Genomic DNA, 24,729 nt, shown 5'->3' on the forward strand with positions numbered 1-24,729 from the left:
GACGATTTTAAAAGCTAGGATAAATTTGTTCATAAGTATTCATTTTATACCTATTTATATGTTAAATAAGTATATTTAAAATATCAAGCATCATCAGGATTCTTCTGGGATGTGTGTCACCTTGTGTTTGAACTCTCTTCAGTACTGCTCTTGCTTAACTCAGTGCTGGAAGCTGACCTTTTATTGCAATGAGAAACAAGGCCTTGGGCAAGAGAAGTACAAAATAAATGGACCAAAGTAAAATCCAGTGGATTGCTTGAGTTATAACATCAAACTGCTAATGCAAACATTATTCTTCATAAATCATTTCACTCCCCTAAACTTCCTCTATTCAAAATAGACTTACTTATATGTCATAGCATTTTATCTACTGATAATTTGCACGTTCTAAAATTAAAATTTCAGTGTGAGTTTCTAAAGGACAGTTTAATCCTTCCAGAGAAGCTGTGAAAGTGCTGGATTTTTTTCTTCAAATGTCCTCCTTCCATGACCCTAGAAAAGCAATTCAGAGCTACATGTGGCTAATGTGAGCCCATTATGAAATTGCTGTTTGCAAGTAGGCACTGTCAAATGCTACTAGTTGAGCAGTTCCTATAAAAAAAATCAAGTGGGTTGTTTATGAATCAGTGCATAAAATTCTCGTGGTCATGAATTACTATGAAATGTTAGCTCCTAAGTATTACAGAGATATTGTGCCAGACAACATGGTTGAGATGATTGAGGCATTGCTTCATTCCTTCGAGATGTGGTTTCACAGTGCTAGCGAGACAGGTTGTCTGGCAGGATTGCATTACAGCACCCAAACAGAACACGTGATTCATAAGCTGATCCTAAGGCTATGTGGAGCAGGGGTAAATCCTGCTAATGAAAGTTTCATCTGGCAACTCATTCTCCAATTCCATAGGCCATGAATATGTAGTGAATGAAGCTGTAACACAAGTTACAAGTTACAGTTAGAACCTATCGTTTGTAATTTGCTAGGTGGAGGGAGAGGAGGAAGTACGTCACTATTATGCGCCATTAAGTCATTTCCTATTGGCAATTCAGAAAGCTCTAAGAAGTATTCAAGGGAAGAATCACCCAGGTCTGATCCTGGAAAAGCAATTTTAACATACTAAAAATAGAGTACCAAAGGAGTTCAACAAACAGGAATCTCCTGAATGTGCTCCAGATGACTCTTCCTTCAATTCCCTTTGCAGGATTTCCCAGAAATGAATTTTGAGTCTCTTTACAGCATCACAGCAGTTTCCTCTGTGGCCAGCAGAATTTCTCAGCTGGGAACCTTGACGTTCAAGAAGCAGCTCTGTAATACATTCAGTGTTGCAAGACTGGATATTCTTGATCACAGGACAGATGCTTTAATAAATTCATTCATTCCACACTTAAAAAAAAAAACTATAGTACAACCTATTGCTCAGTGCTATGCATGCTGATCAGGCTCCTGCCTCAAAGATTTCCATTTTCGGCATGTGAAAAAGCAGTTTTCCTCTAATGTCAAATGGGACTTTGCTTTGCCAGGCCACACTTTCCTTCTGAACAACAAGCTTTGATTAATTTGTCTTCCTTTAAATTTATCCTAAACAACAAGGACACTAATGACCTCATTAACCTAATTTTCACCTGGGAAAAAAAAAATCATATTTGAGTTAATTCTCCATGAACTAGAGCAAGAAGCCTGAAGGGCTGAAGTGTTCTACACGTATCTCTTTTTACTATCTGGTCCTAGGCATATTTTGTAAGTTCAGTAAATTCTCCTTCTCTTTGTGTTCTTCAATGGAGAAAATCTTTCAATCAACTACTTTTATGTGCTCTTGCAATTTCCACATGAGCCTAAACACGTCTCAGACTATATCCGTCTTTTTTTCTGGACAGATTTGGACTCAGACGGGACTTGACATATGTAACCAATTTATCTGTGTGATACTGGAAATTTTTCTGAAGCATTTGATTCGAAAGCCATCCTGATTTCTGCCTGTATCTTTGGGGAATGCTTGTTAAGGTGAACATGTGAACTGCTGTAAGGGAATAATAAAGTTGAACCTGCCCTTAAATTGTAGATTTTTCATAATCAGAGCCTATCAGCTGCTGAATTGTCTCACCAATTGCTCCCGCCGTTGCTTTACCCTATAAAGTACTTCTACAGTGGAGACTTCAGAGCTCTGAACAGTTTATTCTTTCCTTGCTAGTGATTATAATTCTTACAATTTTTCAAGTGCTAATTAATATTGTTGCTCACGTACATGATTCAAACTGTATGTTTTGTAAGCTATGGCACCAAGAGCTATCTTGTCCTAAAAGTCTGTCTCCAGGCATTCCTCAGCTGAGGCATGCAGTGTATGGATTGAATATACCTGCATTTTTTGTAACACGAAGTGTTACATTCAGCATCAATGAAAATTTAGGAGAGGTGAGAGTATTCATCAGGTGTTTCACACCAAACATACAGATTGAATATGTGCTTTATCTGCAAAAGCTGCCCCTTTATACACAACTCTGATGAAAACAAAATCTGTTGGCACTCTAAGTTATCAAAGCATCCCAGAACTAATTACAGCAGTTGTCAAAACTTCCTAACATCTAAGTTTGTAACAAGAATCTTTTCATAATTCAAAAAACTTTTGGCTACGATTCTCAAAGGAAAACAAACAAAAAAAGTGTCAACAGATATCCTGAACTTCATTCAGTCTATTTTTTCACTTAGCCTCACCTTACTGCTTCTTCTCAAGGCACATACCTCACTGCATTTAATTCCCTTTCCCTGAATACATGATAAGAAAGCAAAAGAGACACATGATTTTTTGATTAAAGGACAAAGTATAGTTTAGAAAACCCCTGTTCTTACTCCTGCCACAGGCTTCTTCCTGTATGACCTATATATATAATGGGTCTCTTAGCTCAATCAACTTCTACACACTCATGTCTGTACAGTTATCTACAGTGCCAATAGCAAAAGTATGCCTATGTATATCTATACCACTAAGAAACTTAATACATTCTCACTGTAAAAACAAAAGCACATCATAATCTATTACAGAAAAAAAAGAAAGAAAAACACAGCCACTGCTGAAGCACCTTAATAAAACCAAAGGTTATATTTTGCTTTGATACACTTCTCTATCTATTTCTACAATAACAATATTTAATTAATTAATTACCTGTAGACACAGTATCAATTTTCTCTAGCTAAGTGAGTTATGGAGAGATGCATATCTCTCTCTGTGATCAGGGGCTCTGGTTGTGACCAGGAAGTTGGTCATGCTGGCGCTGGTTGGCAGGTGCTGCACTGCAGAGGTTGATGTTGTGTGATGCTGGTCAGCCAGACAGCAGCCACTGCAGGCAGCAGGTCTCAAACACACCAGTAGTAGTTCTAAAGAAAACAAAACTCTAGGACAACTGTAATGTGTTTATTGCTCTCCCATCTACGCAGGCCATACTAATCCATTTGCACATTGTTTGCCCTGTCACAGAATAATAATTCCTACCCAGTGGTGAACAGTAAAATTGAACTAACATTTGTAAACTTCTGTCTAGTAATTACATGGAATTAAACAGAGAAAGAGCTAATACTGAAGACAACCTACAATTCAAAACAAAGCTGAATGTAAAATGTAGGGCATATAGGCATGAATCTCATTTTCTGCTTACGCACAGCAACTTCTGAAGAATTTTTTTAGTCAGCCATTTGTGTAGAGAGGAGTTACATGGGAACTGTTGAGTCAAGGCCTGAACCTGGAGAAAGGACCCAGTCAGCCCTAGGAGCACAGGTGAAGGCAATTTCAGCTGCATGACCAGAAGGGCTGGAGCCTGACTGCACCTCCTGTAGACCTCATTGAAGGGCTGATCCCCACTGGGGAAGGATCTTTTCCTGCAGATTCCTCCTTTGTGGAGTTTTCTTCTGTAAGCCTAGATCTTCAGAGATGGGTGAGCAATTCTTTCTCCTTTCTTTATAACACTTTTTTATTGTGTTGTCCTGCTGTCATTGCACCTTTTGTATCACCTTTCTATCGTGTTGATCTTTCTGAATTTTGCAGGAGCCAACACCAGGTGGCTTTAAATAAATATTAGTTTTTGAAATAGGTATCTAACTGGCACCTCATCAGCTAATAGTGAGACTAACTGGCACATTATCATTATCAAAGAGAAAATAGTGGTCCTATCGACTCTTTTGTACCTCTTTATTTCTGCATCTTCTTTTTCATACCACTGGACTTTCCTTTTCCCCAGACTGTACTGGTACATGGTACATCAGCCTGAGCAGCTCAAAGCCTTTGCTCGAGGCCACCCCATTCCAGAGGGCTTAAGCTGTGAGAAGCAGGCTCGACTGTTCCTACTGGCTTCATGTGAGAAACGCACAGTGTCAAATCAGTGTTCTCAGGTTGTCAGTACAAGAATGTCAGGACAGATGCAAAACACTAAGTTGGGGGACTGAAATATTGGATGTATGTTGCTGTTGCTTAGCAACGCCTCACTGATGTCACACAAATCATGACCTTAGCACCAGCGTCAACACCGTTGACACAGACATCTGCAAACAGATCATCTGATAAGGCAGGAAACAAAAAATAACCATTTTATGTCAGTCTGAACAGGAATTACAGCAGATGCTGTAATGCCACTTACAGGCATAGAGTATTTTTGCTTCTTGATAAGCACTAAAAATACATATGTTAATTAAAGGAATAATCTTCTTAAATTAATAAATCCTGACCTCAAAGAAACGGCAGCTTGAGTGAAATAATTAGGCCATGACTCAATGAGATTTGCATAGCAGAATTCTATTGAGAAGTGAACTTGGACAAGATATGATTGTAAACTGTTTACCACCTCATGCATCAAGTCTACTTTTTTCTATTTTGCATGCAACATTTATTTCTCATTCTATAAACTTCAGTCAGTTTATAAACATACTAAATTATGGTGTGCAAAAATATTTTCTTCCAGAAGACTTTCATAGCCTGTTTTTTTTTTTTTTTTATTAAATAGCAATACTAAAAAAACTGTTCTTAGTAAAGACAAAAAAAAGCTTAAATATTTCATATCAGATGTTCTACAGAGATGTAAAATGCATATTTGATCCTTATGGACTTGGACTATTTAAGAATCAAAAAAGGAGCTATTCCACAGGTCACTTGCTATTGTTGAGTTTGAATTCATAGCAGTATTAAATAAACATAGAAAAAATCTGCATAACTAAGATTTGCAGAGTTATGGTGCTCAGCCTATTTTCTCTATCTAGGAATTGTAGCCTTAAAAAAATCCCATTTGAAAAAGTGCTGAACACAATCCTGTAAGATTGAAGGTTTTTAAGGTTACTATCAGCTGCTTTCAAAATTGATCTGCGATTCTGTGTGAGGTTTTGCTTTATTCATTTGAGCCTTGGAGCATGTCCAGAGAAGGGCAATGATGCTGATACTGGTGAGGGATGTGGAGCAAAAGTCTTATGAGGAACAGCTGAGGGAACTGGTATTATTTAGTCCGGAGAAGAGGAGGCTCAGGGGAGACCTTACTGTTCTCTACAACTGCCTGAAAGGAGGTTGTGGCAAGGTGGATATCAAGCTCTTCTCCCATAAGACTAGCAATAGGACTGGAGGAAATGGCCTCAAGTTGCACCAGGGGAGATGCAGATTGGATGCTTGGAAAAATTTCTTCCTGGCCAGGCACTGTAACAGGCTGCTCAGGATGGTGGTTGAGTTACTGTTCCTGGAGGTATTCAAGAAATGTTCAGATGTCTATACTAAGGGACATGGTTCAGAAGGGAAATATTGGTGGTAGGTGGGTGGTTGGGGGTGGAAGATCTTGGAGGTCTTTTCTGACCTTGGTGATTCTATAATTATGTTAAAAATTACAAGAGAAAATATATTTCTAACAGAAATGCAGTTTGAGTTAAAGGCAAATGATTTATGTAAACTTCAGGCGATGTTCAAAATTAAAAGCGTTAAGATTTTGATTTAACAGCAAAAACAGAAGAAATGCCTTTGTTTTTTTTATAGCAAAACATGTTTATATTTGTCCTTTTTCCATTTAACTGAAATAAACATTTTCTTCAATGTAAACTTCCTATTTAATGTGAAGAAATAAAACAGAGGTCAAGATTACATTCTTTATTCCAGGCCTGCAAGCATGGGAAAGACTCAATAAACAAATAAAAATTCTGCTGAAGGAATTCATCCGGTAAGTGTTCTTGTTTCTAAGCTAAGGCAATTCCAGGATGCTGCTCAACAGATCTTAACACAACAAGCTATGGAACATTCCTTAATATAAGATGTTCTCAACTCCTGGGTTTTCCAAGCCAAAACCTTAACTTAATATTCTGCATCCTTCAGAAATGTTTACCAGGATCTGTATACCCAGATCTGCACACCAAGAAATTGAAAATGTGTCATATTCCCACCAAACTACACAAGAAAGAAAAGAACTATCAGTGAATAATGGAGCAACAAGCAATAAACACAACAGAAGGTTACAGAAAACATTAAAAGAAGAAGAATGAAAACCTGTTTATGAGCAGGACAGTTGTTACAGCACTGTTGTTTTTAATACATGAACGGTATCACTGAACTACAACATACTATATTTTTAGTTGAAAACTAATTCACAGTAGCTTGTTTAACAACCAGTTCTGTGCACTGATTCATGATCACCATCCCAACTGCCTGCCCATTCTGTCCCAAAGAACCCGAAGGTCTTTGCAACAAGATGTTCTTGTCTTGCCTTCCACACCGTGCACTTTTAAATTATTTGTCAGTCTCAGATCAACTTAAGTAGATCAGCTTCACTGATGTTTTGAATGTTCTTCCTTCTCTAATTTTCCCTATTCAATACTTGTCTCAGCCTTCGACTCTGCACGCAGTCAAAGCAACCCTACTCTTTTTTTACCATCACATCACTACAAACAGAAGTTTTTCTGCTATCACAAATACCTTTGCTTATTGAAATGGGTAATAGCATCAGTGAGGGATTTCTCCAAACTTATTATTAGCATTATACACATTGCAAGACTGAAAAAGCAGACAGCCACCTGCCTTGCCAGTTGATTTCTACATAATGTGAGAACAAATTCTGGAGGATTCTATGGTCAGATCAAATTGCTGATGAGTACTGGAGGCAGTGATGGGACTTAAAATCATCAAGTCATCAAAGCAATCTAAAAATTACCAATAGGATCTTGTAGTCTCTTAATTTTAACTTATTGTTTAAGTAATTGAGAGTTCCAACTTTCCATTTTGCAGCCAAGAATTTGGATGCAACGGGAGGAACATGATGAATTTATATGTTGTATATTGCAAACAATTCATGCTATAGATACTGCCTTTTATTCTTTTTAACACTAAGGTCTGTTTTTTGGCATCATATTGCAGATTCCTGTCAGTGATGTTTTCCATGCTAGCATGTCTCCTGTCTGTCGTGATCAGAAAGGTGAACTCGATCATCTCATTTTTCTGACCTTGAACAGGAATGGCAGACTCAGCCTCACCAGGAATTCAGCTGAGGAAATGAACATCTCTCTTATCAGTACTTTTTATTGATAAGCTGTATTGTTCCCCTTGTTGTCAAGTTGTCAAATATGGATTATTTTTTTCTTTTACTGTCAAATGCAGAAAAGTACTTCTTTCTGAGCTTTTGGTTGTGCCTTTTGCAGCACGGTGGCACACTTGCGTTTTCCTTCTCAAAATATTGGGTGAGCGCCATAGAAATTAGAGCCAAAACTTTATACAGAGGAGAACATCCTTTTCTGTTCCTTTATTGCTTCTTATGCCAATATTATATGACCAGGCATTTCCTTATGTATTGTTTAGGAATGACAAGCCCATTAAAAGCTGGCTTAACAGTGAACAAAGGGGTAGAATACACAGGTTGGAGAAAAATCATGGCCTCTATCCCATGAAGGAAATCAGTACAAGAACAAAGTACTACTTCATCCCATCCTAAAAGGTGAACTTTTTGGCAGGCCACAGAAGTGATTTTGCTCTGTGCAGCCCTATGCATCCGTTTACCCAGGAAGTTCTCAGATTTGAGCTTTGCCATGATGCCTAAACAGACTGCTTGTTTCAGTGGGAGTCAAACAGAGACCTTAGTTTTGTTTTCAGCATTTTCTGAATTTGTCATTTAGGAAAGACTATCCTAATTAACACTTCTTGGTGGGATATGGAGCATTTCTGTCATTCTAGGAGTTTCACACCCAGTAAGCAAAAGCAAGTGGCTGAAGGGGTTACCCAGGTACTTAACAGTTTTACAATGCTATAAATCACCAGTTGTGCTGGTGACACTCCTCCTTGGTTATGCAGGTTTTCAGGGAGATGTTCTGTATTCATTCTACGTTCAGCAAAGAAGCTGATTTAATTGCCCAACCAGAATGATGCAATCCTTTTCGACGGATATTTGAAGGAATTCCATGGTATGGAGGATTTTCCACAGCTTTTAACTCTTCCCATTGAGGAAGTACACAATTCTCTACCTTTTTTTTTCCTGAAATACATCATGTCTGCTGCAAATTTAAGTAAAAACATTTCCCTAGAGATGTATATCCGTAACTGTCCCATACCTTCCCAATTTATTATCATCATTTCACCATTTCTGCTCTTTCCTTTGCATGCATAACTCATATTAATGTAATCTGTCACATTACACAGCCATGGTTTTGTACATTTAGTATCTGCACAGATGAGAAATGTACCAAAGAGGCACTGAATGAGGACGCTGCTGCAAGGGCAACATAGATGAGTTTGAAATCCACCATTCTGTCAGAGATTGAGGAAACATCAAGGAGAAGGCTCACGTTAACAACAACAGACAAGCCATTTTCTAGCGGCTACTCAAGCCATCCATCATTTGGCTGTTGTGTCCTAACTAAATCAAAACTGATCCTACTAACATTTTGAGCCCTCTAAATTATTATAAACTCTAAAGTGTGCAAATTTTGATAACCAAGTGTTGAAGCTGGGTTTTTTTGTTTGTTTTTGTTTTTCAGAGGTGAGAGTGAATAAACAAAACCTCAGAGCATGTTTGTAACAGAAGGCCTCTAAGCACAGGCAAATGTGAATTTGTCCCTCAGCTACACCTGCCTTTACGTTTCCCAACGACTGCTTGATTTGATGAATCATCCCCCAAAGCTTTGCCCCAAGAAAGATGTCTTTCAAGAACTCCAAAATCTGACATGCGTTTCTAGAAGTTGTACCTTCAGGAAGTCTCCTTCTGGGATACCGGTGTGGGGATCATATTTGCATTAACTCTGGCCCATGGGCAAAAGCAAAAGAGAGATAGTGACAAACTTCTTTCTTCCTTTAGACTTGCAAACATAGTGCTCCAGTAATTTAAGGCTAATTTACTTCGTGGCTTTGTGCCCTCACTCCATGTTAAGTCTAAGGCACATGCTAAAAGTTTAAGTCATAATTTGTGCAATGCTTACATCTGTGTAAATATTTTGTTCATTACTGAAGTTATTCAGGTCTAAAGAGAGTGCATTCAGTCTGTACCAGCCTATGAGCGCTGAGAAAATGCACTTCAGGAGAAGTGAATTATCACAGAAGACATACTTGGGGTTAAAAACTGGTAGATCACGGATTCAAGCTCCACCCACTACCACCAATATCCCTTTCTGGAAAGCTCATAATTTTTTGCACCATTCAAGTCACCAGAGGACATTAAAAAAATAACAATATGATATGGATGTTCTGAATCACGTCTGCTTTCCTAGTGTCTGACAATGATAATACTTAACCAAATAATGAAACAGTGTTTCCTGTATGACCTTCCAGGCCTAGTTTTGTATGTGCAGGATCTACTGGAGTGGATTCATGTTAGGATCAAATGTTCAGATGGCTGAAACAGGAATGTGGTGACGAAAGGAAAAGTCAGACTCTAATAATATAAGACATATAAAAAGAGCACTGCAAGATTCACCCAAGCAATAGAAGGATGGATCTCCATCAGATTCAAAACAACAAAAAGACACTAAAAAAACACCAAACAAACAAACAAACCAAAAAATTATCCAGATTATCCAGGCGAGGATTAACAGAATTTGCAAGAATGAGAACTCTGCCTTTACTCGTAACCATTAACTGGAGATGAAAATAAAGAAAAAATGTATCTGAAAGACAAACAGTTGCAAGATTAATCCTTTTCAGAAAAGACTTCCTAATACTTCAGCTGTCATTTTCTGGGTCGTATTTTCTCCCCTCTACGGAAGCTCTCCTCCAAAAGCAATGTTTTGGAGAGGGTATTCAATTTTAAGATGTTATTTTTGACTTACAGAAGATCAAAGGGAGTTATGTATCCTTGAAAGTGTGACTCCCGATTGGACAAAGCGGTTTGTCTTCACGCTGCTATTGTGAATGCGGACCTAAGTGCCCTGTGATCAAAAGCAGTCAATCTCAGCCCCGAGGGGCTCCAGCACTTATCTGGAAAAAGGCCAAGACAGCAGCTCCTGGCCTGCCTTCCTGAAAGAGCCAGTATTCTAAACCTATTTAGAAAATGTGCCCCATGAAAAACAGACCCCAGAAACAGCATATATTCTTACTAGAAAACTAAATACATGTGTGTCTGACAAAATGAGCTTAGGGAAGGAACCTTTCCTGCTTAAAGACTCTGACACATATGTACTTGGCCCCACAGCACAGCTCCTTATAAACACTGGTGCATGTACCCTATCAATAAAAGCTACTAAGACTCTAGCAGACACGTCCAACCCATGGCCCACTGGACACATGCAGGCCAGCAAAACCCGTCTGTGGCTGCTCCCTGCCCTTTGCCACCATGGTGTTGTCTTTTCTCTCCTGAGCGGCCTGGGCTGGCCCTGGGCGCACAACCATTGCTCAGTAAAAATCAAACATCAGTGTGTGATCTGTCTGGGCTGAAACCAGGACATGGAAGAGCACAGTTAGCACTGTGCTAACGCCACAATTATACAGTGATGGCAAATGATGTTATGCATTTTGATAAACACAGCTCTGTGAACAGTGAAAAATATGCAGCCTTGCTTTCCATTCTGATAAAGGAATTTGAGACTAGGCTTCCAGACTGTGAAAGTATCATCATTTTGGTATATCTGCAACTTCATTGTCAGTCAACATAAGTACCTTACCTGCAGATTTTCAAACAGAATGTATAGAGTTGCAATCAGACATTCAACTCAAAAATCGAAAGATAACTCTTTCATAAGACCTTAGCAGAGAGAAATACCCCTCACCTCCCAACCACAGCTTATTCACAGCATTGCCTTTTGGCACTCTGTGAACAACCATTTTCAAGGATGAAGCGCACCAAGATTAAAATTTCATCAAAACTCTCTGAAGAGTGCCTTGAGACCTCACTAAGGCCATTTCCATGGAACTAGACTGATTCATTAGTTTCACAAAAACAGGGTCAAGTATTCCACTTATTTCATGTTTTTGTTGCAATATTTTAATTAAAAATATATATCTTTAGAGTTTTGTTGCTCATATACATTAACTGTATTACAAATGAGGGCTGCTTCAAAAGTAATGCCTCCTATTTTACGATGTTGGCCCACAGCATCAGAGGCAGATGGAGGTATGGCAGCAGTGGTTGAACTTTCCTGCCAGTATTCTGATACATTTTATTGCAGTGTGACAGATGGCAGCAGAGAGGCAGCCTGACAGAATGAGATCTGACATGGAAGTGCACACGAAGCAAAGGGGTGGAATTGAATTCCTCCGCATGGAAAAAATGGCACCCACTGACATTCATTGATGCTTGCTGAATGTTTATGAAGACCAAACAGTGGATGAATGCACGGTGAGGGGGTGGGAGGTGCATTTCAACAGTGGCAGTGGCAACAGTGGGTCGCCTCCACTGGTGTAGATTTTTGCAAGCACGGCATGCAGGCTCTTGTTCATTGCTCATGAAAATCCATAGCTAGTAGTAGTGACTACATGAAAAATAGTATTTTGTAGCTGAGAATTTTCTCTATCTAGTAACATTTTCATGCTCTTTGTATCTGTTGTCATTTCCATGGAAATAAATAGGAAGCGTTATTGTTGGAGCAATCTACACATTTTATATGTGGCCCAAGAAAATTCCTCTTCACCTGATGCAGCCCAGGCAAGCCAAAAGATTGAACAGCCATGCTGAACAGTTGATTTCCCTGTTTGCTGTAATCATTGCTAAGCGCGCGTTATGGGTTTCCTTGTCCTTTTGTCCTGGGAAAGGGCACAGAACTCAAAGTTCATCAGTGGTAGCTCACAACTATTGCCTCTCAAATTTTGGGGGGGCAGAGTAAAATGGAAAGCAGAATGGAACCACAAAGATGTAAACAGCATACTTGAACACTTGCAATGTAACACACTTGGGTGTAATTTAAGAAATACTGAGAAACTAGTCTCAGATCCCAGTTTTTATGGATACAAGTTGTCCAGTAACGTACCATCAAGTCTTCAAAAATGGAAAAGTAAGAAAAGAGCAAAGTGAAAGTCAAAAGTCCTCCCAGAACTTTCTCCAGTGCAAACTTTGTGCTGATTTTCAGAGGTTTTTGGCTGATCTTTTGTTTTTGAAGATGATTCATCGCAGCCACAGCAGTGAAAGAAAGTGCAGGTGCAATGGAGAAGCTAATCAAGCCCAGAAGCTGCTGCTGGCACTCACTATTAAAGGTTTTTGATTTGCAGCTTTAAGAAGTAGTGAACAACAATAAGTGTGCATAAAGGTGTATAATAAAATAGTAGTGGAGACTGGAGAAAAGGTCAGAGCAAGGAATCCTGGAGAATACTGCATCCCAAGTACCAAAACAAATTGGCAAGATGCAACTGAGCACCAAGCACTTATGTCCATTCAGTCAGATGTCTAAATATGAGCTGATGCCTCGGGAAAATAAGGTCCTCTTTTAATGTAGGGTCCATCTTCTATGGAGCAGGGACTTTTTATTCTGCCATTGTTACACCAGCTGGCTCACAATTCAAATATACGTACATTTCACTTACTGCTGACAAATCAGACCCAAATGCTTGCACACTCTCCTACAGAGATTTGGAACACATTTCAAAGTGATCGTTGGAATAGCATTTGCCCTTTGGACTGTTTATGTTTGCATGCCCCAGTTTTATTTGCATCAGTAGTCCCCAGAGGATCACACTGTAAACAGTGGATAAATTTACAGAAGCCCTGTTTTTCCGAAAGTAAACCAAGCAATCACCACCCAAAAAAGTAATGTTTCATGATTATTATTTGATACTGACAGTACCAGTCTCCTCCAGACAATAAAAGTAATCCTTATCCAACCAAGACACAGCTTCCCCAGCCAATTACTGTTCACCAATAGACAGAATAATCTAGTACAGATCATCAAATGTTCTTTGTGAAGCATCCATCCCCAGAGAAAAAGAACAAACCCATCACAGATGAAACACAGGCAAAATTTAATCAAGCAGTTTGCTGTTCTGTAATAACCCACTCCAATCCAGCACTCACCTTTGACTACCTTTGCAGTCAGAACTCCAACAACACTTACTGGTATAGATTCATGAAGCCAAGCATGAGGAAGGAAGAGGAAAATGAAATGGTAATATCTTCCCCTGTACACCTCTCAAACACCAAGGTGATTAAAAACACAAAGATCTCAATACCATGGCCTGTCAAAAGAGCATCCTAGCTAAAAAGAAATCTGTGATCAATACTTGATTCTACAAAGCAGAGTGTCACTAATAAAAAAGAAAAAAAGAAGAGCATTGGCTAAGGCACTTTAGGAGAGAAGTTAAGTCCAGGTCTCCCACATACATATGTTGGAAATATGAGCTAAGAATTAGATTTAAAAATAGCTGAAATGTTACTAGTTTCACTGCAAGTGAAAACAAAGGCAGAGTGAAGAAAATTTCTTAAAATAGACAGGAGCCTTGACATTCAGCCAAACAAATTAAAACTTCACTATCTTATGTAAATATTAAGGTGCAGATTCTCAGGTAATATATTTTATTAGAGCTCCACTGAGTTCAAATTTATGCCACTTGATCCAAACTAAGCCTTCCTCAAATACTTTGCAATATTGATGCTTCCAAAAAGAGATCAGAGGTGGGCAGGAATTATTAATGGAATCCAGTTTTGATATGAATCTAACCTATAAAAGAAAGAGCAGATTCAGAAAGAACAGTTCATTAGGTTTGAATGCAAAAAAAACAGAGCTAATGGAGTGTAATTTCCCACAGATTTATTCATCTAGTAAAGACCAATATTTGGAAATGTAAATCCAATTCGTCTAAATAACATTGTTGTGAAATTAGCATAAATGATTCTTTAAAGAAGAATATTAACTGTGTAAAATTAAAATCCTACTCCTAAACAGAAAGATACAGGTACTTTCACTTATTGGTTTACAACATAGAGCATTCATTTTCTATTTTCTGAAGCTCCATTTCTTCCATGGAGAATCTCAATATTGTCTCTCCTGGACATTACTGTCAATTCCATGGTGTACAGCACTTTCAGTCAGAGTAAATTATGACACCAGTACTTGTAGTGAAAATGCTAAATCATGAACTGAAACAGTGACTGAGCACATGGTGGGAAGGTCGGTCCAACCCAGGGGAGATCAGGTGTATGCAATGCAACACACCTGAGTGACTGGAAGGGTGGAGTCAGTATCCACCCCTTCCCAGACCTCATTTAAGGGTTGGCAGTGAAGGCAAGGGTATCTTGCTGGAGATCCTTGTTAATTGGAAGACTTCCTAAGGTAAGCAGTTTTTCTTCCTTTGTTTCTGTGCTTGGGGCTGCTGTTTTTGAGCTTGTTCTCATTTTCCTGGGATTGTGCCGCTCTGCTATTTTTGCTGTCTGTTCCATCACATTAGAGCATTACAGCACTGGAATCTGTTATTTTTGTTTATTAAATTGGATGTGTGTATTAATGCAGTTCAGGCAATCGTGTCTGCTTCAACAAGCAAAGTTGAGTTTGTAAAACATGGTGTGCAAGTACTCTTTGGAAGAGCCAGAGCAATGGAAGTCTTCAGTAGTAGAAGCAGAAAATATTGTTATTGAACTGAACTAAGTGTCTTTTCTCTATTTATAAGTCTTCCAGAAGTGCTCGGAAAACTCCTGGACCCTGAGCTTCAAAATTAGATGCTTTAGAAAATGTATGTTGATCATTTCATGCCTATGAGAATTTGATAACTTTCTATGAATACAAGCTCAATTAGGAAGTATTTTGTTTTGAGGTTATGGATTTTAGTCTCCACAGCTGAGCAATGCTGTAAACCTGCAGCAGAAATCTGTAAATGATGTTGACTATGCTATGACAGTATACCAGCACACTGACTCTACTTGTGAAGATGATGTTAGTGAGAAGTTGGTGCAGTTTTCGAGTGAAAATCGAGATGAGATGCTTGAAACCTCTTGTCCTATTCTATCCAAGAACCTTTGTACACTGTGCTTTTAAATCTAGGTATTGATTCAGCAGGCTGTGGGGATTGGAAATAGATACTATCATAACTCAACCTGAGCATATTTCACAGGTTTTTTTTGTCCTACTATGAAGATCAGGAGAAGTAGTACCATCTTCTTGAATGCACTTATACGCTATGCTTTCTGTGTGTGGAAATAATATACAGCCCCAACAGAATTTTTATATCCAGAGCAAAATCTGTTTTGTGAAGAAGTGCCTACTGTACCTGCATGTGTTCAACACTCATCATACAGGATCATGAATTATAGAATGGCTTAGGTTGGAGCAGGCATTAAAGGGAGCCTACAACAGGAGAGGAACCAACTCTTTGAAAGAATAGATAACAGCTGGACAAGGGGAAATGGTTTTAAGTTTATGGAGGGAAGACTTAGTCTGGATGTTTAAGATAAACTGTCTGTACCCGTAAGCCAATTGTTACAGCCTCTCCAAGTAATCTGAAGCACACACAAATGCAACAGATGCTGCCAAAAATTCCAGTTTCCAAGCTGGAGGATTGAAGACCATCAAATGAGATAACCAAACATCATAACAGAACATTTAATGATTCTTCTCATGGTTTCTTTACCAGGAGACAAGATTAACACATGCACAGCCTAGCCCATACAACTCACAGGCAGTCTGAACACGGTACGTACCTGCTTCTCGCAACCTGTTCCCTTCAGCTTTTGTTCTGTTAGTCCTTTCACTTCCAGCTAGATCAACTAAGGACAGCTAGCTTAAAGTAATCTGTTCCCTCTCCTGTTATGGGAAAGAAATTAGGTTAGGCTAATTATTAGCTCTATATTCTCTGCCTTGTAAGGGGGCGCTGGGTGGGCAGGGTGCAGGGGAACATCCCTCACAAACCCAAGCCAGCACATTTAAACACATATTACACCTTCAGGCTAAGATTGAGAGTGTTTTTATAGCCTTTAATAAATGCCTCATAGGGTTTTTGTGAACAAGTTTATCAAATCCTTTGTCTTGTGGCACACGATAGAGGCTTTGGACTAGAGTGCTTAATATAATCTAAGTCATACTCTTACGTTATGGTGTTTGGCTCAAAACAGAGGAAGAGTAAATGAAAAAGCAGCTTTGCTGCTCACTTTGCTGCTCTATTTACAGGAAGGAGAGAAACTAAATACTTTAGAAACTCTGTAATTTTGATTCACTTCACCAAAAGTATGTGAGGTTCAATAGCATAAGTTTAAGTCAGTAGGCCACGCTGCAAGATTCACCACTCTTTCTCACTTCTACATCCATCCATGCACAACACACACACGCACACACACACTTCTCCTCTAACAGCATGCCCCAGAATTTACCTGCAGCACACTATCTCCATCTGCATCCAGAGGTGCCTGAGCCAACTTGATCATGAAAACTCCATGAGACCGACTGGATTCTCGATTCAGCTGAGTGTTTGCAATACGCCTCTTCTTTTGCCCGGTTTGGAAGAATGACCTTTCCCTCCAAACACCTGCTTCATGCAACAGATTTGCCACCTACCAAAGCCACTTTGTTTCCAGCATGGTAACGTAAACTCCACACAGACACATCATCTTTTAAGTTACATCTCAAGACTATTTACCTTTCCAAAAGACTTCAAAAGCTTCCTCGGTGGATTTCACCTCTACTTCTACATTGGCTGGAGCCAATGGGATGAGTTTCAACAAGGCCAAATGCCGGGTCCTGCACTTTGGCCACAACAACCCCAGGCGACGCTACAGGCTTGGGGCGGTGTGGCTGGAGGACTGCGTAGAGGAAATGGACCTGGGGGTATTGATTGATGCTCGGCTGAACAAGAGCCGACAGTGTGCCCAGGTGGCCAAGAAGGACAATGGCATCCTGGCTTGCATCAGAAACAGTGTTGCAAGCAGGAGCAGGGAGGTGATTGTTCCCCTGTATTCAGCACTGGTGAGGCCGCACCTTGAGTACTGTGTCCAGTTTTGGGCCCCTCACTGCAAGAAAGATATTGAGGCCCTGGAACGTGTTCAAAGAAGGGCAACGAAGCTGGTGAGGGGTCTGGAACACAGGCCATATGAGGAGAGGCTGAAGGAGCTGGGAATGTTCAGCCTGGAGAAGAGGAGGCTCAGGGGAGACCTTATTGCTCTCTATAACTTCCTGAAGGGAGGTTGTAGTGAGCTGGGGGTCGGCCTCTTCTCTCGTGTCATTAGTGATAGGACCAGGGGCAATGGCTTCAAGCTACGCCAGGGGAGATTCAGGCTGGACATGAGGAAGTATTACTTTTCAGAAAGGGTGGTCAGGCACTGGAATGGATGCCCAGGGAGGTGGTGGAGTCACCGAGCCTGGGGGTGTTCAAGGAAAGACTGGATGTTGTGTTGAGGGACATGGTTTAGTAGGAGCTATTGGGAATAGGTGAACGGTTGGACTGGATGATCTTTTAGGTCTTTTCCAACCTTAGTGATTCTATGATTCTATGTCAGGGGGAAGTTCTTTACAGAGTGGTGAGGCGCTGGACCAGGCTGCCCTGAGAGGTTGTGTATGCACCCGTCCCTGGGGATGTTCAAGGCCAGATTAGCTGGGGCCCTGGGCAGCCTGGTCTAGTATTAAATGGGGTGGTTGGTGGCCCTGCATGTGGCAGGGAGGTTGGAGATTCATGATCCTCAAGGGCCCTTCCAATCCTGGCCGTTCTGTGATCATTGAGATCCAGCTCCTCTGCTGTGGGAGCAACATTTTTCCTGCTACTATTCAGTAGACACTGGAGTTAGCTTAGAGTCTGTCCCAGTTCATGTTCAGGGCTGGAAAGAGGAAATGAAATTTGTCCACTGGAAGCAGACAGAATTCTTCTGTAGATATTCATAAGTCATTCCAGAAAAGATCAGGCCCAGCCAGGGCCCCGTACAACCTGGCCTTGAATGTGTCCAGGGATGAGGCATCCAATGACTGCTCTGGGTAGCCTATTTAAGACCAGGGATGAGTTGTCCCCCATAAAATCATACAAAAAAAACTTTGTGAAATGGACAACCTGAGCTGAATATAATTGATTTCTTATTGTCTTTTAGGAATAGAAACTGCATTAGATTTTTTTTTTTTTAAACTTCTGTAAGTATCGAGCTTTATTTTCAACAGAGCTCTGATTGGCTCAACTTTTCTACAGCTGCTGAGCAAAATACATTTGTCAAAACCATAGAATTCTTCTGTGAAATACTATATTAGTTATTAGTGTAACTGTGTATTTAGAAAGCCAATACTACCACTGAATTTTCATGTTCAGTACGCAGCTAAAAAAAAAAAGTCTTACAGGAGCTTTAGCAGTCATTCGTATGTGGAAAAAAGAAATGCTAAAATATATTAGATATCATCAATGCACTTAAAAAGTTGAGTAAGGAAGACAACCAGGGCTATAGACTATCTAAGACTGTGATGCTTATGTTGGAATAATTAATAGCCCAAATGATTCAATTCTGATTTCTTTTTTTTTTTTTTTCCCCACAGAACTTTTTTTTTTTTTTTCAGTCTCTGGTATCTGTAACTTTTTGAAGTTTTTTTTCTTCTATTTTAAGTAATAAAAATACAATCCCATATCTACCAAAACAGCTGCTCTTGTTTCCATGTGCCTGGGAGGAATCCGAATTTTCTCTGAATACTTAATCTAGAAGATATAGAACTGTTAAAAAAGGAAAACCATTAACCAGGAAGAAGGAAGACTCCAAATCCAGGGATTCTAGTAGTGCAAGACTGAAATACACACCAAGGATCTTGTTCACTGTGTATAGCAGCTAGTGAAAGCCAGTAAATAAACAGCAAAGAATGTCTGCCATATCTTGCTATGGAATGTAGCAGTCCACCTGGATCTTGTTCGTGACCCCAGGCAATATTCTATTTACCTCACCCTCACATGAAGGTTTTTGGTTGTGCCTTTTGCAGCACGGTGGCACACTTGCGTTTTCCTTCTCAAAATATTGGGTGAGCACCATAGAAATTAGAGCCAAAACTTTGTACAGAGGAGAACATCCTTTTCTGTTCCTTTATTGCTTCTCATGCCAATATTATATGACCAGGCATTTCCTTATGTATTGTTTAGGAATGACAAGCCCATTAAAAGCTGGCTTAACAGTGAACAAAGGGGTAGAATACACAGGTTGGAGAAAAATCATGGCCTCTATCCCATGAAGGAAATCAGTACAAGAACAAAGTACTACTTCATCCCATCCTAAAAGGTGAACTTTTTGGCAGGCCACAGAAGTGATTTTGCTCTGTGCAGCCCTATGCATCCGTTTACCCAGGAAGTTCTCAGATTTGAGCTTTGCCATGATGCCTAAACAGACTGCTTGTTTCAGTGGGAGTCAAACAGAGACCTTAGTTTTGTTTTCAGCATTTTCTGAATTTGTCATTTAGGAAAGACTATCCTAATTAACACTTCTTGGTGGGATATGGAGCATTTCTGTCATTCTAGGAGTTTCACACCCAGTAAGCAAAAGCAAGTGGCTGAAGGGGTTACCCAGTTACTTAACAGCTTTACAATGCTATAAATCACCAGTTGTGCTGGTGACACTCCTCCTTGGTTATGCAGGTTTTCAGGGAGATGTTCTGTATTCATTCTACGTTCAGCAAAGAAGCTGATTTAATTGCCCAACCAAAATGATGCAATTCTTTTCGACGGATATTTGAAGGAATTCCATGGTATGGAGGATTTTCCACAGCTTTTAACTCTTCCCATTGAGGAAGTACACAATTCTCTACCTTTTTTTTTCCTGAAATACAGCATGTCTGCTGCAAATTTAAGTAAAAACATTTCCCTAGAGATGTATATCCGTAACTGTCCCATACCTTCCCAATTTATTATCATCATTTCACCATTTCTGCTCTTTTCTTTGCATGCATAACTCATATTAATGTAATCTGTCACATTACACAGCCATGGTTTTGTACATTTAGTATCTGCACAGATGAGAAATGTACCAAAGAGGCACTGAATGAGGACACTGCTGCAAGGGCAACATAGATGAGTTTGAAATCCACCATTCTGTCAGAGATTGAGGAAACATCAAGGAGAAGGCTCACATTAACAACAACAGACAAGCCATTTTCTAGGGGCTACTCAAGCCATCCATCATTTGGCTGTTGTGTCCTAACTAAATCAAAACTGATCCTACTAACATTTTGAGTCCTCTAAATTATTATAAACTCTAAAGTGTGCAAATTTTGATAACCAAGTGTTGAAGCTGGGTTTTTTTGTTTGTTTTTGTTTTTCAGAGGTGAGAGTGAATAAACAAAACCTCAGAGCATGTTTGTAACAGAAGGCCTCTAAGCACAGGCAAATGTGAATTTGTCCTTCAGCTACACCTGCCTTTACGTTTCCCAACGACTGCTTGATTTGATGAATCATCCCCCAAAGCTTTGCCCCAAGAAAGATGTCTTTCAAGAACTCCAAAATCTGACATGCGTTTCTAGAAGTTGTACCTTCAGGAAGTCTCCTTCTGGGATACCGGTGTGGGGATCATATTTGCATTAACTCTGGCCCATGGGCAAAAGCAAAAGAGAAATAGTGACAAACTTCTTTCTTCCTTTAGACTTGCAAACATAGTGCTCCAGTAATTTAAGGCTAATTTACTTCGTGGCTTTGTGCCCTCACTCCATGTTAAGTCTAAGGCACATGCTAAAAGTTTAAGTCATAATTTGTGCAATGCTTACATCTGTGTAAATATTTTGTTCATTACTGAAGTTATTCAGGTCTAAAGAGAGTGCATTCAGTCTGTACCAGCCTATGAGCACTGAGAAAATGCACTTCAGGAGAAGTAAATTATCACAGAAGACATGCTTGGGGTTAAAAACTGGTAGATCACGGATTCAAGCTCCACCCACTACCACCAATATCCCTTTCTGGAAAGCTCATAATTTCTTGCACCATTCAAGTCACCAGAGGACATTAAAAAAAATAACAATATGATATGGATGTTCTGAATCACGTCTGCTTTCCTAGTGTCTGACAATGATAATACTTAACCAAATAATGAAACAGTGTTTCCTGTATGACCTTCCAGGCCTAGTTTTGTATGTGCACGATCTACTGGAGTGGATTCATGTTAGGATCAAATGTTCAGATGGCTGAAACAGGAATGTGGTGACGAAAGGAAAAGTCAGACTCTAATAATATAAGACATATAAAAAGAGCATATACAGCACTGCAAGATTCACCCAAGCAATAGAAGGATGGATCTCCATCAGATTCAAAACAACAAAAAGACACTAAAAAAACACCAAACAAACAAACAAACCAAAAAATTATCCAGATTATCCAGGCGAGGATTAACGGAATATGCAAGAATGAGAACTCTGCCTTTACTCGTAACCATTAACTGGAGATGAAAATAAAGAAAAAATGTATCTGAAAGACAAAGAGTTGCAAGATTAATCCTTTTCAGAAAAGACTTCCTAATACTTCAGCTGTCATTTTCTGGGTCGTATTTTCTCCCCTCTACGGAAGCTCTCCTCCAAAAGCAATGTTTTTGGAGAGGGTATTCAATTTTAAGATGTTATTTTTGACTTACAGAAGATCCAAGGGAGTTATGTATCCTTGAAAGTGTGACTCCCGATTGGACAAAGCGGTTTGTCTTCACGCTGCTATTGTGAATGCAGACCTAAGTGCCCTGTGATCAAAAGCAGTCAATCTCAGCCCCGAGGGGCTCCAGCACTTACCTGGAAAAAGGCCAAGACAGCAGCTCCTGGCCTGCCTTCCTGAAAGAGCCAGTATTCTAAACCTATTTAGAAAATGTGCCCCATGAAAAACAGACCCCAGAAACAGCATATATTCTTACTAGAAAACTAAATAAATGTGTGTCTGACAAAATGAGCTTAGGGAAGGAACCTTTCCTGCTTAAAGACTCTGACACATATGTACTTGGCCCCACAGCACAGCTCCTTATAAACACTGGTGCATGTACCCTATCAATAAAAGCTACTAAGACTCTAGCAGACACGTCCAACCCATGGCCCACTGGACACATGCAGGCCAGCAAAACCCGTCTGTGGCTGCTCCCTGCCCTTTGCCACCATGGTGTTGTCTTTTCTCTCCTGAGCGGCCTGGGCTGGCCCTGGGCGCACAACCATTGCTCAGTAAAAATCAAACATCAGTGTGTGATCTGTCTGGGCTGAAACCAGGACATGGAAGAGCACAGTTAGCACTGTGCTAACGCCACAATTATACAGTGATGGCAAATGATGTTATGCATTTTGATAAACACAGCTCTGTGAACAGTGAAAAATATGCAGCCTTGCTTTCCATTCTGATAAAGGAATTTGAGACTAGGCTTCCAGATTGTGAAAGTATCATCATTTTGGTATATCTGCAACTTCATTGTCAGTCAACATAAGTACCTTACCTGCAGATTTTCAAACAGAATGTATAGAGTTGCAATCAGACATTCAACTCAAAAATCGAAAGATAACTCTTTCATAAGACCTTAGCAGAGAGAAATACCCCTCACCTCCCAACCACACCTTATTCACAGCATTGCCTTTTGGCACTCTGTGAACAACCAATTTCAAGGATGAAGCGCACCAAGATTAAAATTTCATCAAAACTCTCTGAAGAGTGCCTTGAGACCTCACTAAGGCCATTTCCATGGAACTAGACTGATTCATTAGTTTCACAAAAACAGGGTCAAGTATTCCACTTGTTTTATGTTTTTGTTGCAATATTTTAATTAAAAATACATATCTTTAGAGTTTTGTTGCTCATATACATTAACTGTATTACAAATGAGGGCTGCTTCAAAAGTAATGCCTCCTATTTTACGATGTTGGCCCACAGCATCAGAGGCAGATGGAGGTATGGCAGCAGTGGTTGAACTTTCCTGCCAGTATTCTGATACATTTTATTGCAGTGTGACAGATGGCAGCAGAGAGGCAGCCTGACAGAATGAGATCTGACATGGAAGTGCACACGAAGGAAAGGGGTGGAATGGAATTCCTCCGCATGGAAAAAATGGCACCCACTGACATTCATTGATGCTTGCTGAATGTTTATGAAGACCAAACAGTGGATGAATGCACGGTGAGGGGGTGGGAGGTGCATTTCAACAGTGGCAGTGGCAACAGTGGGTCGCCTCCACTGGTGTAGATTTTTGCAAGCACGGCATGCAGGCTCTTGTTCATTGCTCATGAAAATCCATAGCTAGTGGTAGTGACTACATGAAAAATAGTATTTTGTAGCTGAGAATTTTCTCTATCAAGTAACATTATCATGCTCTTTGTATCTGTTGTCATTTCCATGGAAATAAATAGGAAGCGTTATTGTTGGAGCAATCTACACATTTTATATGTGGTCCAAGAAAATTCCTCTTCACCTGATGCAGCCCAGGCAAGCCAAAAGATTGAACAGCCATGCTGAACAGTTGATTTCCCTGTTTGCTGTAATCATTGCTAAGCGCGTGTTATGGGTTTCCTTGTCCTTTTGTCCTGGGAAAGGGCACAGAACTCAAAGTTCATCAGTGGTAGCTCACAACTATTGCCTCTCAAATTTTGGGGGGGCAGAGTAAAATGGAAAGCAGAATGGAACCACAAAGATGTAAACAGCATACTTGAAGACTTGCAATGTAACACACTTGGGTGTAATTTAAGAAATACTGAGAAACTAGTCTCAGATCCCAGTTTTTATGGATACAAGTTGTCCAGTAACGTACCATCAAGTCTTCAAAAATGGAAAAGTAAGAAAAGAGCAAAGTGAAAGTCAAAAGTCCTCCCAGAACTTTCTCCAGTGCAAACTTTGTGCTGATTTTCAGAGGTTTTTGGCTGATCTTTTGTTTTTGAAGATGATTCATCGCAGCCACAGCAGTGAAAGAAAGTGCAGGTGCAATGGAGAAGCTAATCAAGCCCAGAAGCTGCTGCTGGCACTCACTATTAAAGGTTTTTGATTTGCAGCTTTAAGAAGTAGTGAACAACAATAAGTGTGCATAAAGGTGTATAATAAAATAGTAGTGGAGACTGGAGAAAAGGTCAGAGCAGGGAATCCTGGAGAATACTGCATCCCAAGTACCAAAACAAATTGGCAAGATGCAACTGAGCACCAAGCACTTATGTCCATTCAGTCAGATGTCTAAATATGAGCTGATGCCTCGGGAAAATAAGGTCCTCTTTTAATGTAGGGTCCATCTTCTATGGAGCAGGGACTTTTTATTCTGCCATTGTTACAGCAGCTGGCTCACAATTCAAATATATGTACATTTCACTTACTGCTGACAAATCAGACCCAAATGCTTGCACACTATCCTACAGAGATTTGGAACACATTTCAAAGTGATCGTTGGAATAGCATTTGCCCTTTGGACTGTTTATGTTTGCATGCCCCAGTTTTATTTGCATCAGTAGTCCCCAGAGGATCACAC

The 24,729-nt window shown here is 39.8% G+C and overlaps 2 long non-coding RNA genes across 4 annotated transcripts in view; one reads left to right on the top strand and one right to left on the bottom strand.

The window, feature by feature from the left end:
• LOC125698935 (uncharacterized) overlaps positions 1-24,729 on the bottom strand; it is an 85,344-nt gene that overhangs the window by 57,462 nt on the left and 3,153 nt on the right. Inside the window, exon 1 of one of the 2 annotated variants that reach the window (XR_007379376.1) lies at positions 16,039-16,357. The exons of the other annotated variant lie outside the window; for it this stretch is intronic. This is a non-coding gene — a long non-coding RNA (uncharacterized LOC125698935). Of the gene's footprint in view, positions 1-16,038; positions 16,358-24,729 lie in introns of those variants that run through there. 2 annotated transcript variants of the gene reach the window in all.
• LOC125698936 (uncharacterized) lies at positions 3,834-22,057 on the top strand. Of its 2 annotated transcripts, none has more exons than XR_007379380.1 (3): positions 3,834-3,921; positions 6,111-6,171; positions 20,600-22,057. It is a non-coding gene; the product is annotated as an uncharacterized LOC125698936 (long non-coding RNA). The 2 variants fall into 2 exon arrangements; XR_007379379.1 differs by lacking the exon at positions 20,600-22,057 and adding an exon at positions 8,969-9,051.

This window comes from Lagopus muta, chromosome 11, assembly GCF_023343835.1.
Source record: "Lagopus muta isolate bLagMut1 chromosome 11, bLagMut1 primary, whole genome shotgun sequence".
Classification (NCBI taxonomy): domain Eukaryota; kingdom Metazoa; phylum Chordata; class Aves; order Galliformes; family Phasianidae; genus Lagopus; species Lagopus muta.